At 41.5% G+C, this 6,000-nt stretch overlaps 1 protein-coding gene across 1 annotated transcript in view; it reads left to right on the top strand.

Moving 5' to 3' along the window:
* Nucleotides 1-922: 922 nt before the first annotated feature.
* Nucleotides 923-6,000, top strand: part of sipa1l1 (signal-induced proliferation-associated 1 like 1) — a 49,136-nt gene continuing 44,058 nt past the window's right edge. Inside the window, exon 1 of the mRNA XM_086061350.1 lies at nucleotides 923-1,199. The gene's annotated coding sequence lies outside the window, so the exon portion shown is untranslated. The remainder of the gene's footprint in view (nucleotides 1,200-6,000) is intronic.

The following is a 6,000-nucleotide window of genomic DNA, read 5'->3' as shown; positions in this document are numbered from 1 at the left end:
CAGCGTCTTTCATTTATAGCAGTCGTTTTGTTTGATTCATTAAACATTAAAATTAACATTGACAAATAGTTGGTTCTTGAGTGCCTGGCTAGTGTGAAACTAAACCACCAAATGAATATTTTATCTGCCTTTTTTTCTCAAAAAAGCATCTGTGAGCAAACTGTTCAAGTCACAGATGAAGCCCTTCCTCCGGACTGCACCAACGCCTATCATGTCAAAGTCAAAAGGTAAGTTATAGATACAGTATTAGCACAGATTAGCATTAGCTAGCATGCCTCCTGCCTCCACCAGTGATTTCAAAACGAAACTTTTTTGCTATAAAAGTAACAAACAAATCCATATTGCCGAACTGCAGCCTCCTTCACATCCAAACAAGGGGTACGAAAGGCACCGAGCCACTTCCTCTTTGGTTGCTTAGCAACCAGCGGCAAATATGGCAAGCTTCAACCAGGCTGCCATCCTCCTTGCGCCACACAAAACAAGTGTGGCGTGAAAGCCTTTCGTCACGCCACCCCCCCTAGCTACACCCCTAGTCGTCATGGTAGCAAAATCTATGCTATCCATTGGCCCAGCAATACGAGAGATGCGATGAACTTGTGTGTGTTAAATTGAATGCAATTCCTAATCCTTGAGTTATTTTGGCCAAACCATGTCACAGAAGAACAACCTATGATATAAAAGCATTTAGTAAGAAGTATCAAACTCATTGACATTGTTGTAAAACTTTATTGAACTCAACTTGTCCCAGAGGCTCCCAATTGTTTCAGGAGATTATGTTGCCACGGCAACATGCCGCCTGCCTCTCGAGCACTCGCTCCCGTTTATATGTTCTCCGATATCGCGAGAGCACGCCCCGAAACGGCTGTGCTTGTTCTCGCGAGAGTCCGCGTGTGGCCAGCGAGGCTGGTGACCTCATCAGTGGCGAGGCGGAGCGAATCGCTGCAACTTTGGATGAACTTCTGATTTGAACAAACCAGAGGCGGCAGTCGCAGTGCACGACCAGCAGAGCCAACATTTACAAAAAAGAAGAGTGGACATTTTTTTTTTTTTGATTCGACATCCTTACGTGCAGCACATGTTTGTTTTCCCGTCTCTCAATGAACATCAACGAGCGACTGGCGAGGGTGTGAATTTGTTCCTTGACCACCACGCGAACGAACGGGAAAGGGTGGCAATGAGAAGGTGCCGTGAATGAAAAGGTAAGACACGCGTCTTACAAACATATTAAGACGCTTTGTGTTCATTTTAGTTTGTTTTTTTTGTCATGAACGGTTGATCTGGTCCTCTTCGTTTGGGCTTTGCTTGTGCCTTTCAATTTGTTTGCGCTTCCACGAGACTAAACTGAGCGGAAAAAGTTTAGCAGGCAGTAAAAAAAAAAAACACTACTATGTGATACCTACCGTGTGATTTAAATCTACTATCGGACGTTTCATCATTAAAGAGTGCCGGAAATGTACAACGGTGTTGCTTTTTATATGCCTTTAATGTGCCGTGTACGTCAGCGAAACGTCCAACGCCGAAACTACGGTTCACCGTTACTCCATCGGATAAACAGGAAACATTTTTGGAAGAGTTACCATCAAGATAGAGCCAATTGTTCTGTTTGCAATATAAATTAGGATGGCTTGCTACAGCCGCTCCTCTGCTTTTCCTGCGTGGATGTCCATCCTCTCCCTAGGGACGATGCATCTGCTACTGGGAGATGATTTTATTCATATTCGAGAGTCTTTGGTGTTGTGGGTTTGCTCATTTGATCGTGTCTTTTATATTTGAAGTGACTTAATTTGTGATACAAGTGGTGAGCAACGCTGTGGGTGTTCATGGCTGGTCTCGGTCTGCTTGTAGCACCCCTGATGCTTACATAGTTGAAGCCTCATCAATCAAAATGGTCGACTGTGTGTGGAGGCGATTAATTTCCAGCTTTGAATGGTGACAAAACGCTACATTCGATTGGAGATCGATATTGAATTGGGATGGAAAGCTGTTCCAACATGTATGCTCTTGATATCATTGATAACTGACTTACTTATAACTGCATTTGTGGACATCATGTTGGTAGTACAACTAAAGTGAAGTGCTAGGTGTTAACTAGTAGATCTTGATTTAGTAGTTATTTTTTTTAGTAGATAATGAAACAAATCTGCGGCGGTGGTTTTATGTAGCCATGATACAGAAACGTGGACTGTACTTCTCAAGTCCAGAAAAAAAAAAAAAGAATAGTAATATAAATAAATAATCCAAAATCGCAACGTTCGCGAAACGTTGGCCAACAGTTTTAATGTTTTTTCTTGTCGCAAGGAAAATTTCCATGTTCCAAATTTCCTTGTGACAAGAAAAAAAAGTTGTATTATAATCAAAATCAATATTTGCTAGCATCACAAATGTTAGCCCCTCCGTGGGATACGGGCTAAAAGGCAGTTCTGTTTTTTTGTGTATGGTCAGTTGTACTTTCAAGTCGTTACATTAGACAATGCTCAATTTTGATGTTCTTTAGTCTAAAAAAAGAAATTGGTGGCTATATTTGTTGTTGATTGCAGCTGGGCATCATGCTTTGCCTTGCAATTATCTCCGTTCTTTCCTGCGTTGCGATCGCTATTGCTTTTCCTTGCCTTCCGCCACCTCCCACAATTCCCTTCAACCGGCACACAGCGACTTTCCTCATCTTGTTTCCTTCCTGCTGAAAAGGCATGCCAGGAAAATTGACTTTGTCATCGTTCCTGCCTTCTTAGATCTCCCCTATCTCCACTAACACTCGCATTCCCTTGCTGTTCTTTATTTGTTCATTTTTGTCCATATTTAGAACCGCTATTCAACTGTGATTGACACCTGTTTAAGGAATGTTTTGCTCACATGAAAAATACCCAGTGTAGCTATTATTATGTTGCAGATGATTTGCCACCATGCTAGGAAGAATGATTCAAAACGTAGCTCCATGTTAGAGAAGGCCAAGTTGTGAAAAAAAGTACTGAACAATCGGGCATTGACATTTAAGAGATTCTACAAGATCAAATTAAGTTCACCTGTACCTTTTTTTTGGTGAGCATGTAGTAGCCAGCTAGTCTTTGCTAGCTAGCTAGTTAGTCTTTGCTAGCTAGCTAGTTAGTCTTTGCTAGCTAGCTAGCTAGTCTTTGCTTGCTAGCCAGCTAGTCTTTGCTTGCTAGCCAGCTAGTCTTTGCTAGCTAGTGTGATAAATCACAGCAGTACACGTCAGTTAGTGCTCCCTCCCTCTTGTCAAACATCACACACAGATGTGCCGTAAATGCTCGCCACCAGTCACAGAAGATCCACATCAAAGTGTTTTGTTCACTTAAAGTTGGTTAACACCAAGTTCAGACGGCAGCAATAGCTTTCATCTTCAAGGCAGTGGGCAGTCGGCCTCTGGTCGCAGCTTCCCTTACGGTGTCACTTTCGATGCATATTCTTCTACTCCTATTTTTCTACTCGAAACACAGCAGACTGGTTTGTATTTCAATAGCAGTTACACCAAAAAAAAAAAGTAAAAGCAAAATGCTTAAAACTGTGTTAATCTTTTGCTCATTGAAATGAGGTCTTGATATTTATTTTTGGTTGACTCTAAATGAGCCGATCTTGAAGGTGTTTAAAACGACAGGTCAGGCTATCTTTTTCAGTAATCCTTGGCTTTGCTCTTTTAAGTAATAAAAACAGTTTATGGCCAAAAGTTCCTCCATTTGGAAAGCGCCCCTTTGTCATCTGCATCTTATTAAAAGAATAGCTGCACAAATGGTTTTCAGAACCTAAAAACAGTAGACTTGGGTTTTAGATGTGACAGAGAAGTAAAACTAAAAAAAGAGGTGATAAAATAACTAGACTTTCTATTTCAGTGCCGAAGTAAACAGAACAAACACGATGCACAGATGGAGAATCCTGAGAACAGCTGAGTCACACTTTATGAGAACAATTCTCCAATCCTCTGCAATTGTATGACACCGAACAAATAACACCAGATCACTGTCTAACGCTCAAATGTAAATTTTGTTAACTTCAAATAGAGTCTCTAAACCCTTGTCTAGCAACTCTGTTCAAGTGTAACTCTTGCCCTCCAACGTTTATGGAAGTGTTGCAGAAATTCCCACCAACTGCTTTGCCATCTGTTTCCCAAATCCGGGCAGAACTCTGAAGTATCTTTCTCGTATCACTTTGTCGGAGGCGGTGGAGGAAGAACTTCTTCTCTGACACCACATGATGGCTACAGATGTTCGGTGGTAGCTGCAGAGGAATGGGAGACGTGAACTGTATTTCTGTACCAAAATTTGTCTATGGGGCTGATTACTAGGGGTGTGCCAAAAAATCGATTCTCATTTAGTACGATCCAGAATCAATTTTAAATGTCCCAAAATTGATTTGATTTAAATTATTTTATCCTTTTTCTGTGTGTGCCTCTATTTGGAGCGCTGTTCATGTTGTACCCGGTTTGGCCACTGAGGGGCATTGTGGTTCCTAGCGGCCTAATGCACTGTTAAGTTGTAGCCACATTAGAGGGTAGAAGGAAAAAGTCACGATCAAGTAATTCCAATAAAAGTTTTTTTTTCCCAGCGTGGAGCCCCGTTCTTTTGAGTGATAAAAGTGCGGCGAGTAGCGCGCTAATTAGCATTAGCGAGTCAGACTGGAGTAGATCATTACAATTCCTTGCACATCTATAGATTGAAGCAAAAATCATTGTCAATCAAATCATTTTGAATAAAAAAATCGCTCTTAATCGGAGATCGATTCTGAATCGAATCGCAGACCCAAAATTCGGAATCGAATCGTGAGACATATTTAAGAGATGTAGACAATACTCAGTTTAAGGCAACAAATCTAAAAGGATACAACTCTTCTAATGCCTCTTATGGGTTGTGCAGGTGTACCTAATAAAGTATCTGGTATATGTTAAGGATCAAACTATAAAACAGCATGGATGTTAATTCAATAGAGCTTTAAATAAAGCTTCTGTAATTGGTTAACAGCCGAGGTACTCATTAATGGCACCTTTTGTGCCTCTAATAAAAATAAAATCAACTGTTTACACTCACTCACTGAAGGGAAAAGAAGCCTCGTAATGAAAGACATCTTGCTTAGGTTTGTAGTTCGCAGGGAGGTCCGTGCCAGCGTTGCTAAACACACAAATGTGTCTTAAATTACCGAACGCCGCCGGAACCATCTGTAGCCTTCCCGCATTGTGGTCGCTCGTACCGTCTTGAGGCAAAGCCAGAGACGATTAGGATAGCAATGGACCCCTTGCTGGGTTCTCTGCCACTCGTCACACGGGGATGTTGTCGAATTATGTAGTTAGGCCTGTGAAAAAAAAATATTTTTTTAAGTGTAAAACCTTTCTGAACTACTTTCCAAGGTCTTGTTGAAGGTTGCGTTCTCGACGAGCAATTAACGCAATTTGAATGCCCCTGAAGTCTTATGATTTAGAATTTGGGCAAAATTTAGTTAGTCTGTTAGTAATGTTGTCGATGAGGTCACATAAGATGTCAAAATTTTAAGGCCTCGATGTTTCTGGTGACAAAGATAAAACAAAAAGATAACCTCAAGGGTTGAATCACAAATAGCTATTTTTTATTATTATTTTTTTTTTTTCAAATGATTACAGTGTCTTCCTAACGTTCATAAGCACGCAAGTCTATACAAGAAAAAATGAGGTCACAATGCCAGTGTCTTCGACATCTGCCTCGCAGGTGGTGGAAGTAGAAAGCAAAACAGGAAAAGTGGCTTGCCACCATATGTGGTGCTCACTGCAACTTGATGTTCCCTTTGCTCATCCGAGTGGAATGGGGGCGTGTTGGCGCACAGGTGACGGCCCTGCAAGGCCGATGTTCTCATCCGAGATTTTATGGATCTCAGGCTGCTGTCAAAGCCACACGTTTGACAAAAGACGCATCGGCAAATGTGATTGAATTGTGCTTTTTTAGTCGAGCCACGGGACTCCAATGGCGCGCATAATGTATGCGAATGCCGCGCGAGCACAACGGGGATGACGTCATAGTTTATAGC

Source organism: Leptonotus elevatus, chromosome 18, assembly GCF_054856555.1.
Source record: "Leptonotus elevatus isolate MCC_2025b chromosome 18, RoL_Lele_1.0, whole genome shotgun sequence".
Taxonomy (NCBI): domain Eukaryota; kingdom Metazoa; phylum Chordata; class Actinopteri; order Syngnathiformes; family Syngnathidae; genus Leptonotus; species Leptonotus elevatus.
Note: the sequence above shows the minus strand (reverse complement) of the source record. Positions and strands in the feature narration are given on the sequence as shown.